The sequence below is a fragment of the Ailuropoda melanoleuca genome, chromosome 5, assembly GCF_002007445.2.
Source record: "Ailuropoda melanoleuca isolate Jingjing chromosome 5, ASM200744v2, whole genome shotgun sequence".
Taxonomy (NCBI): domain Eukaryota; kingdom Metazoa; phylum Chordata; class Mammalia; order Carnivora; family Ursidae; genus Ailuropoda; species Ailuropoda melanoleuca.
Window position 1 is genome coordinate 91795769 of NC_048222.1, and position 14014 is coordinate 91809782.

The 14014-nt window shown below is 41.3% G+C and overlaps 1 pseudogene; it reads left to right on the plus strand.

The window, feature by feature from the left end:
• Positions 1-11792: 11792 nt before the first annotated feature.
• LOC117802465 lies at positions 11793-13767 on the plus strand (annotated as a pseudogene).
• Positions 13768-14014: the final 247 nt, after the last annotated feature.

Consider the following 14014-nt stretch of genomic DNA (forward strand, 5'->3'; position numbering starts at 1 on the left):
CCCCCCGGAGCCCCGCATCAAGCTCCCCCCCAGAGCCTCCCCACTCAGCGGGGTTCTGCTTCTCCCTCTGTCCTCTCTCCACTCCACTTGTGCTCTCTCTCTTTAATAAATAAAATCTCTATAAAAAAAAAAACTTTAAGTGGCTAAACATCCCCACTTGGGGGTTAGCATACCTGCATTCATGCCACTTCACTGACTGTGACGTGTGGGGCACCTAAAGTGCGCAAAGTATAAAAGCCGACAGCAGAATTCCACAGAAAGAGAACTACGTTTTAGAAGCAAATCTATCTGACTGCTGACTTTGGTTATAAAATGATAGCCCTCAGCCCATTGTCAGGATGGTTGAAGACAGAAAAAATATCAAACGTTGCTACATAAAAATAACTGTGGGTTTCCAACAGCAGCCAAGAGGAAGAGGATTGGGGCAGCGATAGAGAGGAGGGCAGAAACCTGTAGAAGGGAATGGGTGGGAGTGAAGCCAGACCAGCCAGAAGGCAAGGGCCGGCGTGGGACGCAAAGGGGCAGAACAGTCTCTGACTAGTGCCCCTGGAAAAAGGGATGGCTGGTGGAATTTTAGGAACAAGGATGTCTAATATTCACTGTCGAGGATTTTTTTTTAACGTTAGGCTACGCTGTACAACTTAAAGCACTAAGGAAATAACTGTTCTGAAACATAGCTCCTCCAGCTTGTCGAATGACTGACAAATCACTAATAACCTGTCTCTTACTGTATTAGAGGAGTGGTATTGAGGAAATGCAACATGGCTGCCTCCCACGGACACGGAGCGGAAAGGAGGCCACAGGTAGTCTAAGGAAAAAGAAACTTAAAAGAGAAAGGAATTTAGAGGAAAACATGGCTGGGAGAAATTATCATCAATTTTGTGGGACACATTGGGTCTTGAAGCCCTCTTTATCAAAATATCAAGGGATCATATTCCTCCACACGCTGAGGCTCAAGGAAGGCCAGGCAGCTGGCATCCAGGCTACAACCTGAAGTGATTAGTTTTGGGGTCTTGAGTCCAGTTAGCATTCAGTAAGTCAACGGAGAGCCACAGAGTGGCTACATGTGGGGCAGTGGGGCTAGTTTAGTAATGTTTACTTTAAAAGTATACAGCTATGTCTTCTCTCAGCCCATCTACAGATAAAAATATAGCTTAAAATAGCAGAGTCATCTCCAGTTTAGTAGAAAATGTGATCATTCAGGAACCATTAAGTAAAATAATCTGCTTTTGCCAAACTCTATCTAGAAGGCACTATCTCTAAAACCCTTCAGGTTACTAGGCTGATAATAAACCAGACTCATAAGTTAATTAATAGGGGGGCACATTTATATATATATATACATAGCAAAAAAAATGTTGCTTCCTATAGCTGCCTACCCTCTATCTACGAGAACTTGAAAACAAAGGAAATTATACTGTCCTATGGAAAATAAATGGTAAATTTGATCCACAAGAATTCAAAGCAGAAGTAGTTCAAAAGTCATCTAAAAAGATGTAATAACACAACCCAAGAAAGAAAATATTAGCCATGAAGTAAAGGGAAGAAAATGAATTTTTCAAAGATGAAAACTTAAGTACTTACTGGAGCTCTTGCTGAGAAAATGGTACATTATCCTTAAGGTCTCAACTTGTCGAGTCACTGGATATCAGGTGCATTAGGCTCCCTTTGTTGGGCATCTTGAAACGTTCAAATCATGAACTAACTCCACAGTTACTCAACAAGCAAACTCCTGGGTAGAGTTTGGCTTTCCATGCAGATCATTTGGAAGGAGCTAAAACATTACTGTAGGTTAATAAATTGGCCATTCTGTTTATACATCAGGGTTTTGAGTTCATAGTGTAAGTTTCTGCCTGAGAGGCAAAACCACTTTCAGAGAGTTGAAAAACAGGCTGCTGAGTCTAGAAAACTGAGGGCCGCGTTCTGGATCATTACAAACAATTCAAGTAATAGCCACCCTGAGAAATGCCTTGGGAAGTAGCAAGAGAACCTCCATCAGGTGTGACCCTCACTGTTCAAAGGAATGAAATTCAACGGGAAAACACCAGACTAACTAATTCATTATTCTCTTAATTTATAATGACTCAAACTACTGCTCTCAAATATTCTCATTTCAAATAAAGTATCAGAAAATAATAAAGTAACTGTACTCCATTTAGTGCGGTAAGCTATCAAAAACAGCAGAAATGGAATAGTTATATTAAAATATATCCAAAAAAACAAACAAAAAAACAGATCCCTAGAAACTTAACTCCCCATTTTGATTTAGTTTGAAAACTAATATTTCTTCATCTGTTACTACAGAATGATTTAGCTAATTGTAACATAATATAGTAAGTTAGGTTTTCCGTTTTTTTAAAATATGTTATGCTCAGAGATAGAGGTAGCACCTTTGTGATGTTTTTCTATTACTTCCCAAGTAGAGAAAAACTTTGTTATCTGGGAATAACATTATTTTTGGCTTGACCTTGTGTGGAAGACTGTAATGACACATGCAGCTGTTGAAATGTAAATGAGAAATAGGTTAACCGCATTTGGAAACTAGACTTTTTACTCCAGCCTTCTGCTCCTTTCATTTAGCCTGATAAGCTGTACTTAACCTTTGTTTAACAGAGAACACTATTAGGTATAAGCGATTAAATTTAATTTCTGATATTTCATATTAATTATTCTACTTTCATGAGGTGGAATTGAAAGAGATCAGATGGTTAAACTAAAATATGTCTTAAATGATATTCCATTGAAGGATATATGAAACACATTTTATTTCCTTGTCTGGAAAAGTAGACGTCGCTCCATGTAAAACCCTGTAAACTGATGTGAAATGTATTCCCAAGTACAGTCCCTGTCACCCCCTGACCACAAGAATCAAGACAGCAGTCACATGGCTTTGAGACCAAAACTCACAGAGCTTAACACATAAAAGTGAAATACAGATTATAAAACTTCTTTAAAATTTGAAAGCATTTTTTAATTCACTTAATAAAGATTGATCTTCAAAGTGCCAGGCCTTACTTTGGTGGGGGAGGTACAAAGCCCTGGAGCTTACATTCTCATGTGGAGATTGACCCTAAACCAATTAAATTGAAATGTGTTGTCTGATAGATACGATGCATGATAAGGAGAAACACAAAGAAGGGAAGGCGTAAGAGTCTTGGGGTGGTGGGTCTTGCAATTCTAGATAGTAGGGAAAACTTAACTAAGCAGAAGACATTTGAGTAAAAAACTTAAAAGATGGGGCGCCTGGGTGGCTCAGTTGGTTAAGCGTCTGCCTTGGGCTTGGGTCATGATCCCAGGGTCCTGGGGTCCTGCTCAGTGGGAAGCTTGCTTCTCCCTCTCCTTCCCATTTGTGCTCTCTCCAGCTGTCTCTGTATCTCTCTCTCTGTCTCAAATAAATACATAAAATCTTAAAAAAAAAAAAAAACTAAACTAAAAAAACATGGGGAGGAAGCCATGCTGATTTGGGGAAGATCGCTCTAAGGAGAGAGAACAAGTACAAAGTTTCTGAGGTGGAAGAAAGCCCAGCTGTTGGGGTGAATGTAGAGCACAAAATCAGCCATAATACCTTGCTCAATACAGTGTAACACGGAGGCCGCTGCGGGCAGGGAAGGTTTCTGAGAAGGACATAGGTCTTTGGAATGCCAAGGCCTACGTGACCACTATGCCGTTGGAATGACGCAGGGAGTTGCCTTCTGGAAGCTTTCTTAGCCCAAACAGCCGCCCAGCGCTCTGAGAGATGTAGGCCTTGTCCCTTAAGCTATGTTTAGCAGAACTCATAGAACACGCCCAAATTAGCATATCATATCTTTCCCGGAAACAGATCCTCCCAGTTTCAGTAAGCCCCCTTGTCCACATCATGTGCTTGAGAAACAGTGATAAGGATTTGTGATTATCCTGTAGGACCAATAAAAGCAGGAGCAAAGAAGTGCAAAGGGTCTTCGCCTTTGAGCGTGACCCCCTTAACTTTTCCTCTCTTTCGTGGCAAAGTTTGGAGTAATCTTTCATCTGTTGGTACAGGGATTGCTGGCCATTCCCGGCACCCAGCCATTTCAAGGATTTAACGGGCAATCCGCGTTTCTGGAGCAAGGGGAAGAAGGGATGAGCAGAAGAAATGTGACAAGAGAGGAAACAGGCCAGGGTTGAGAAGGGGATTCTGTAGGACCTTCTAGGTAACAAAAGGATTCGGCTTTCTGCATGAAATGAGAGCCATGATCTGAATTATCTTTTAAGAGGATTTCTCTAGCTACTGTGTTAAGAAAATAATGAAGGAATCAAGAAACCCACAGTTGAAAATGCTGGCATTTGGAAAGCAGTTCATAAAACAACTACTGATTGAAAAAATTATGTATATTTTTTGTGTGTAGCAAGAGTATATTAGACTATTATATATTAGATTATGTATATTATATTACATATTATATATATTATATTATGTACATTAGACCTCTCCAGAGGAGCAGAACCAGTAGGATGTATGTCTACATGATGGAGTCTGAAGCTCCAAGATCTATAGGGTGAATTGGCAGGCTGGAGACTAGCAGGAGCCTGATGTTTCAGTTCAAGTCTGAAGGCAGGAAAAAAGCCAAAATTCCAGTTCAAAGGCACTCAGGCGGGGAGAATCATCTCTTACTCTAGGGAGTGTCAGTCTTTTTGTTCTATTCAGGCCTTCAAATGATTGGACACAGCCCAATCACATTAGGAAGGCCACTGTGCTTTACTCAGTCTGCCAATTTACATGTTAATCTTATCCAAAATGGTCTCACAGAAACACCCAGAATAATGTTTGACCAAATAGCTAGGCACTGCAGGAGCAGTCAAGTTGACAAATAAAATTAACCATCACAAGTTCTCCCCTTGTCAACATGGCCTCATACACATCTCCAAAATTATTTGGAGATTAAACTATACTTAATCTCCAAATACAGATAATAACAGGTCATTATCCCATCTAACATGATAAACTATCCTGCATACAACCAAGGATGCACTAACCTCTTCCCCAAAAGAAGTCAAGTCCTTGAGTGACGTTTACTCTTACTGTAACTTAACACTATGATATAAATTAACAATACTTAAATGCTATGATACTAAGTCAATACATCTTATGTCACATGATAAGGGGGTAAGAGAAAACAAAGACATTCATTACGTATATTGTTGTGAATATTTTGTTGTGAGTTCTCTTGTGCATATACATAAATGTATTAATATGTAATATGTATATATACAAATATATTCACAAAATAAGAAGAAAATATTCATGACAATTACAATCCTCATTTCTGTAACTGGTCATATGATCATAACTGGTATTTAAAACTACCTTTTTCCATAATTTCTTCTGTATTTCTTTTGCCTTAATCAAGTCTTTCAGCTGGTCATATTTCTTTATCTGATGGGGTAACTCACATTCATTCCTGAAGGGTCTGGGTCATTAGTTGTCCTGCCTGGACGGTGTTTTTAGTGTTTCATAGACCTTAGCCGCAGGGCATGGTAACATCAAGAAATGCCCTGAGGGACCTGTATTCCAGACATACTCTCCCTTACACCCATTGTAGCATAATACACCAATTTTTTCAAGGTGCTCAGGAACCAGTTATTCCAGTCAGCCCAATAACTCTCCACTTTGCCTATTGATTCAAAGGCCCAATAATCCGAAAATAGCCAGGCTTCAGCCTTAACTTTCAGTTCAATGAAATCATTGTGTCTCCTGGTGGAAGCATTCCTCCCTCTGGAACTTGGACATCTAGGCCAGCAGAGCATAAGGGCGTGTGAACAGGAAGCAAAACTTTTGCTGTGAATCACTAGAAGTAATGATGAATGATGCCACTCCCATTTCCACCCGTTGATTCCTGGACCCATGACTCCTGGCTTTGGAGAAACAGCACCATGTATTGGACACTGATTCAGCGAGCATGCAGCTTTCTGGAAAACCTTGCCTCAGCCCTGTAAGGTACTGTCATCAAGCTGGCACTACAGCTGAGCCCTCAATGGCCATTCCAACCTTCTGTCAAGTCAGCTGCTTAGAGGATGGTGGGAATTACGGTAAGACCAGTGAATTTTATGAGGATAGGCCCACTTCATTTTCTGTGAAGTGAGTGCCTTGATCAGAGCCAATGCAGTGTGCAACACCATGGCATTAGATAAGGCATTCTGTAAGTCCGTGAATGGTAATTTTGGCAGAATCACTGAATTCACGGAAGGCAAATTGTATCCAGATGTCTATTCCAGTTTTTAAACAAATGCTGCTCTTTTCATGAAGGCACAGAGTAATACAATCGACCTGCCACAGGTAGCTGGATAATCAGCTTGAGGAATGATGCCACACTGGGGACTTGGGGTTGGTCTCAGCTGTCATCAGATTGGGCACTCAGCAGTGGCTATTGCCAGGTCAGCCTAGGGGAGTGGAAGTCTGCGTGGCTGGGCCCATGCGTCATCTCCTTCCCTGCCACTGCGGTAATGACAGGGATGACTGGGGAAAGAGGCTGACTGGTATCCGCAGCATAGGTCATCCTGTCCATTTGGTTATTAAAATCCTCCTCTTTTGAGGTCACCCTTTGGTCTCATTCATATGGGACACAAATATCCTCATATTTTTTGCCTATTCTGAGAAGTCTATCCACATACCTCTTTACCAAGTTTCCCTGTGACTAATTTTCTAATCATGTTCCTTCCAAGTCTCTGACCATCCAACTGAACCATTGGCAACAGCCCATGAATTGGTATATAATCATATGTCTAACCATTTCTCTTTTCAAGGAAAGTGAACAGCCAGGTGCACTACTTGGAGTTCTGCCCACTGGGAGGATTTCCCTTCATTGATGTCTTTTAGGGATGTCCCAGAAAGGAACAGAAATGGTACAACTATCCACATTCAGGTGGTGCCTGCATATCGTGCTGAACTATCTGTAAACTGGGCCTGAGTTCTCTCTTCCTCTTCAGCCGATCACAGGGAAATCCCCATGAGGCCATAGGTGCAGGCTTAGGAGAGAGAAAGTAGTGTAGTGGGGGTGGGGACCATGGGCATTTGAGCCAGCTCTTCGTATAACTTAGTTGTGTCTTCAGGGCCTTCAGGGTCAATCCTAATCATGTATGTATCACTTCTGTTAGACAATGAAGAGCTGCCATGCACACAGCTTTATGGCCTGGTGGATCGTAACCCGTAGTTCATGATGGACAGGTCACATGGTAACTTGGGGACCCATAGTAAAGCATTCAATCTCTACTGTCCTAAGAGCAGTTCAAAAGCTGTTTCTCGGGGCGCCTGGGTGGCACAGCGGTTGGGCGTCTGCCTTCGGCTCAGGGCGTGATCCCTGCATTATGGGATCGAGCCCCACATCAGGCTCCTCTGCTATGAGCCTGCTTCTTCCTCTCCCACTTCCCCTGCTTGTGTTCCCTCTCTCGCTGGCTGTCTCTATCTCTGTCAAATAAATAAATAAAATCTTTAAAAAAAAAAAAAAAAGCTGTTCCTCAAAAGAAGAGTAATTATCTGTGAAGGATGACAGAGCTTTGCTCCAAAATCCTAAAAGCCTATGCTGCAACTTACCTATAGGGGCTCCAAACAGCATCCCTATCTGCCACTGACACTTCAAGCACTAGTGGATCTACTGGAACCCATGGCTAAGGTGGCAAAGCAGCTTGTACACTAGCCTGGATCTGTTGCAGAGTCTTCTCTTGTTCTGCACTTCACTCAAAACTATCACCTTTTTGGATCACTAGCTAAATGAGCGACAGTAACAGACCCAAATGAGCGCTATGTTGCTTCCAAACTCCAAAGAGGCCACTAGGCATTGTATCTTTTCTTGTTGTAGAAGGGGCCAGAAGCAACAACTTACTCTTGAACTTAGAAGGGATATCTCAACAGGCCTCACACCACTGGATCCCTAGAAATTTCACAGAGGTAATGGATCCCTGCATTTTTGTGGGATTTATTTCCCACACTTTGACACACAAATATCTTACCAGTAAGTCTAGAGTAGTTGCTACTTCTTGCTCACTAGGTCCAAGCAGCATGATGTCATTAGTGTAATAAAACAATATAATATCTTGTGGAAGAGAAAGACAATCAAGATCTTTGTGAACTAAATTATAATTTAGGGCTAGAATTGATAGACCCGTAATATAGGAAATATTATACGAAATATAAGAAAGTGAGGGTGTAGTGTTGCCCTTGACAGCTGAAAGCAAACTGCTTCTGGTGGGCCTCGTGGACAGGCATGAAGAAAGAACACTTATCAGACCAAGAGTCGTATTTCCAGTACCAGGAGATGTGTTAATTTGTTCAAGCAATGAAGCCACATCTGGTACAGCAGCTGCAGTTGGAGTCACCACCTGGTTAAACTTACGAAAATCCACCGTCATTCTCCAAGATTCATTTGTCTTCTGCACAGGCCAAATAGGCAAGTTGAATGAGGATGTGTTAGAAACCACCACTCCTGCATCTTTCAAGTCCCTGATTATAGCACTAATCTCTGCAATCCCTCCAAGGATGCAGTGTTGCTTTCGATTTACTATATTCCTTGACAGAGACAGTTCTAATGGATTCCACTTGCTCTTTCCCACCAGAATGCCTTTACTGGGATTGTGTCACCTAAGTCTGCCTATTCCAATGATGCATTGTGGAACAAGAGAAATAGCCACAGAATGAGTTTGAGGACCCACTGGACCCACTGTAAGATGGACAGGAGCTAAAATTCCATTCATCACCTGACCTCCACAACCCACTACTAGTAGACCACAATGATGTTTTGGGTCTCTTTAAAACAAATAAGAATTAGTATCTAGGGGCGCCTGGGTGGCACAGCGGTTAAGCGTCTGCCTTCGGCTTAGGGCGTGATCCCGGCGTTACGGGATCGAGCCCCACATCAGGCTCCTCTGCTGTGAGCCTGCTTCTTCCTCTCCCACTCCCCCTGCTTGTGTTCCCTCTCTCGCTGGCTGTCTCTATCTCTGTCAAATAAATAAATAAACTCTTTAAAAAAAAAAAGAATTAGTATCTAGTAGTTCCTGAAATGTGTGATTATTTCCTTTTCCTCAGTATACGGTTACCTTGAAAAAAGGCTGTAGGTCCCTTTGGAGAAGGCTGGAGAAAGATTAACAGCATACATTTTTGACAGTGTTCCAGGCTCCTTCCTCAAGGGGACTTAGTCTTCTCTTCATTCAAGGGGTTTGAGGTCTGGCTCAAGTCTGGGAATTTATTAAAGGGCCTTACCCTGTTTTTATGAGTCAGTTTAGACCTTTGTTCACTTAAACTAGAACTTTTCTGCATATATATATATATATAATATATAAATATCGGGTAAGAATTTAATAGGCTTCCTATGTATTTCACTTCTAGGAACACCATGATCAACTAGCCAACACCATAGATCTGTGTGAATCAGACTATTCTGATTGCTTTCATTCTGCTATCCTTCACACTAACCGCAACCTCCTTGCCTTTGTGGTTAAGTGCTGCAACTTGACCCCTACCACACAGGGATCCAATTACTGCCATGCATTTAGGTTTCCCAATCCAGTGACCTCAGTTCCCACCATGAGGTCTGTCCTACAGAGAAGAGTGGTCACAGAGCTCTTCAAGGATGCTGGGGCTCCCCTCACAAATTTATGCCTCAGAGTAGTGGTGAAAGGTATGACTTCTGGACCCTCCCAGAGTGGGCGAGTGAGTCTTAAATGACAAATCCATTCTAATATTCTGATCTCCCTAAGTCTTTGAACCCTCTACATTAAACAAAGGCAGGCAAGGCCTGTCTAACTCACTCGCTGTGGTCTACCATTTGGTCCATGTCTCAGCAACAAACTGTTTGATCCCTTTAAACTCCCTGAACTACAGTATTAAATACATAATGCCTGCTTAGTAAGCCCCTGTCAAAAAAATTCAATCTGATCAGTTCTACCATTATCCCAAACCCTTAATATTCATTCCTACAAATGTTCCCCAGATTTCTATATATAGAAATAGAAAGTTCAAGCAGTTCTTTTAAAGCGTAGCACACCTCTGTGTGAGTCACACTTTGTACTTCACGTTTACGGGCCTTGCTGGAACTTGTGTCTAGTTATGGGTCTAGAAGCAAAGATGGCTGTTAGAGGTGGGTCCTGAGGAGAACAAGCATTGTCTTGTGGAGCAGCTACCTTAGCGAAAGCCACTACAGTTTCTTCAGGTGACGCAGAGTTAATCCCCTCAGTCAGGGTGGAGAGGACTCTTCAACTGGCAGAGAAGATTCATCAGATTTTAGGGGTTCAATATCCCCAGTTTCATCAGAGTCTTCCTGCATGTTCCCATTCCAACTTTCAGGATCTCATTCTTTTTCCATCAGTGCTCTTACCTTACAAGTAGTCACCCAGATACTTGCTTCTTATAAGTGATTGATTGCTGTATCAAATGATAATATTTTGCGTATCTCTATTGCCAGATCATGCCACAGAGTATTAGTGGTCTCTTTACTACTATAAATAGAGTCATCGGCACATTTAAATCTAATCATATTACAGAGCCAATCCCAGAAACCCCAGAACCAATTCAGAAAACTCATCCTTAAAGTTCTGTTCTTCTAGAATCATTCTTGGTACCAAAAACTGTATTATTCAGGGTTCTTCACAGAAACAGAACTAATTATATATATCATATATATTAGATATACCTATCTAAATATACCTCCTATCTTAGAAAAGGAGAGAAAGAGACTTATTATAAGGAATTGGCTCACATAATTATGGAATCTGGCACAAGTCCCAAGACCTGTAGGGTGAGTCGCCAAGCAGGAGACCGAGGAAAGCCAGTGATATAGTTCCAGTCTGAAGGCTGGCAGGCTTCATATGCAGGAAGAGTTGATGTTTCTCTCTGAGTCTAACGGCTGGAAAAAGCTGATATCCTAGGTCAGAGGCAGTCAGGCAGAAGGAATTCTCTCACTTAGAGAAGGGTCAGCCTTTTTGTTCTATTCGGGTCTTCCACTGATAAGATGTGGTCCACCCACATCAGGGAAGGCAATTCACTTTACTTTGTCAACTTAAATGTTAATATTAAAAAACACTCTCATAGGGGTGCCTGGGTGGCTCAGTCATTAAGCGTCTGCCCTCAGCCCAGGGCGTGGTCCGAGGGTCCTGGGATCGAGCCCTGCATCAGGCTCCCTGCTCCACTGGGAGCCTGCTTCTTCCTCTCCCACTCCCCCTGCTTGTGTTCCCTCTCTCGCTGGCTGTGTCTCTCTCTGTCAAATAAATAAATAAAAGCTTAAAAAAAAACTCTCATAGACATACCCACAATAATATATGACCATACATCTGGGCACCTCACGGTCTAATCAAGTTGACACATAAAATTAACCATCACAAAAAGGTTTTACTGATAAAAAAAAATTATCAGACATTTCTCCCTCATGTACATGCTACATATGTACAGCTATACCTCATTTTATTGCCCTTCACTGATACTGCATTTTCTTTTTAACAAATTGAAGGTTTGTAGCAACCCTGCATCAAGTCGGACTATCAGTGACATTTTTCCAACAATATATGCTCATTTCAGGTATCTGTGTCACATTTTGGTAATTTTCACTACATTTCAAACTTTTTCATTATTATTATATTTGTTAAAGTGACCAATGATATTTGATGTTATTATTGTCATTGTTCTGAAGTTCCACAAACTCTGACCATATAAAATGGCAAACTTAATAAATGTGAGTATGTTCTGAATGATTCACTGACCAGCCTTTCCCCCCATCTCTCTCATTCTCCTTGAGCCTCCCTATTCCTTGAGACACAACAATGTTGATATTAGGTCAGTTAATAACCCTACAATGACATCTACATGTTCAAGTAAAAGGAGGAGTCATATGTCTCTCACTTTAAATCAAAAGCTAAAAATGATTCAGCTTAGGGAGGAAGGCATGTCAAAAACCTAGATAGGCTGAAAGTTAGGTGACTTACACCAGTTAGCCAAGTTGTGAATGCAAAGGAAAAATTCTTGAAGGAAATTAAAACTTCAACCCCAATGAACACACAAATGATAAGAAAGTGAAACAGCTTTGTTGCTGATATGGAGAAAGTTTCAGTGGTCTGGATAGAAGGTAAAAGCAAAGCAACAACAATATTCCCTTAAGCAACAGCCTGATCCAGAGCAAGGCCCTAACTCTCTTCAATTCTGTGAAGGCTGAGAGAGGTGAGGAAGCTGCGGAAGAAAAGTTGAAAGCAGAGGTTGGCTCATGAGACTTAAGGACGGAAGTTAACATCAAAGTTCAGGGTGAAGCAGCAAGTGCTGATGTAGAAGCTGCAGCAAGTTCTCCAGAGGCTCCAGCTCAGAGGAATCATGAAGCTGGCTGCACTGGACGTTTCAATGCACACAAATAGACTTCTATTGGAAGAAGATGCCATCTTGCACTGGAAAGGAGAAGTCAATGTAGAGCTCCGAAGCTTCAAAGGACAGGCTGAGGGGCCCCTGAGTGGTTCAGTCAGTTAAGCATCTGCCGTCAGCTTGGGTCATGATCCCAGGGTCCTGGGATCCAGCCCTACGTTGGTGTCCCTGCTCAATGGGGCGTCTGCTTCTCCCTCTCCCTCTGCCTGCCTCTCCCCCTGTGTGCTCTCTTTTGCTCTCCCTTTCTCTCTCACTGTCAAATAAATAAATAAAATATTTTTTTTAAAAAGGACATATCTACTCTCTTCTTAGAAGATAATGTAGCTGGTGACTTTAAATTGAAGACAATGCTCATCAGCCAGTCTGAGAATCCTAGGGCCTTTAAGAATTATGATGAATCTGTTCCACCTGTGCTCTATAAACAGAACAGCAAAGCCTGGATGATTGCATATCTGTTTATAACATATTTCCTGAATATTTTAAGGCCACTGTTGAGAACTACTGTTCAGAAAAAAAGATTCTTTTCAAACTATAACTGCTCATTGACAATGCACCTGGTCACTCAAGCGCTCTGATGGAGATGGACAATGAGATTCATGTTGTTTTCATACCTGCTAACACAACATCCATTCTGCAGTCCATGGATCAAGGAGTCATTTCAACTTTCAGGTCTTATTATTTAAGAAATATGTTCTGTAAGGCTATAGTTGCCATAGATACTAATTCATCTGATGGATCTGTGCAAAGTCCACTGACAACCTTCTGGAAAGAATTCACCATTCCAAATATTGTTTAAAATATTTGTGATTCATGAAAGAGTTCAAAACATCAACATTAACAGGAGATTGGAAGAAGCTGATTCCAGTCCTCATGGATGACTTTGAGGGTTTAAGAACTCAATAGAAGAAGTAACTGCAGATGGTTGTGGAAATAGTAAAAGAACTAGAATCAGAAGTGGAACCTGAACAGGTGACTGAATTGCTGCAATGTCATGATTGAACTTGAACTGATGGGGAGTTGCCTCATGGATGAGCAATGAAAAGTAGTTTCTTGAGATGGACTTTACTCCTGGTGAAGATGCTGTGAAGATTGTTGAAATAACTTCAAAAGATTCAGGATATTAGATAAACTTAGCTGATAAAGCAGTAGCAAGGTTTGAGAAGATTGACTTCAATTTCGAAAGAAGTTCTACTGTGGGCAAAATGCTATTAAACAACATCATAGGCTACAGAGAAAGGAAGAGCCAATCAGTGTAAAAAAACTTCATTATTGTCTTATTTGAAGAAGTTGCCACAGCACCCCAACCTTCAGCAACCACCACCCTGATGAGTCAGCAGCCATCAACATTGAAGCAACACCCTCTACCAGCAAAGAGATTACAACTCACCGACAGCTCAGATGATGTTAGCACTTTTTCTTAGCAGTAAAGTATTTGTTAGTTAAGATATGTACATTTTTGTTAGACATACTGCTATTGCACACTTAATAGACTATAGTATAGTATAAAGATAACTTTTATATACATTGGAAAGCAAAAAATTTATTTGACTTGCTTTATTGTGGTATTTACTTTACGTGGTGATCTGGAAACAAACCCACAATACCTCCAAAGTATGCCCGTACTCAAAACCGATTCATAATCTGCATATTAATTATGGTATCCAATTT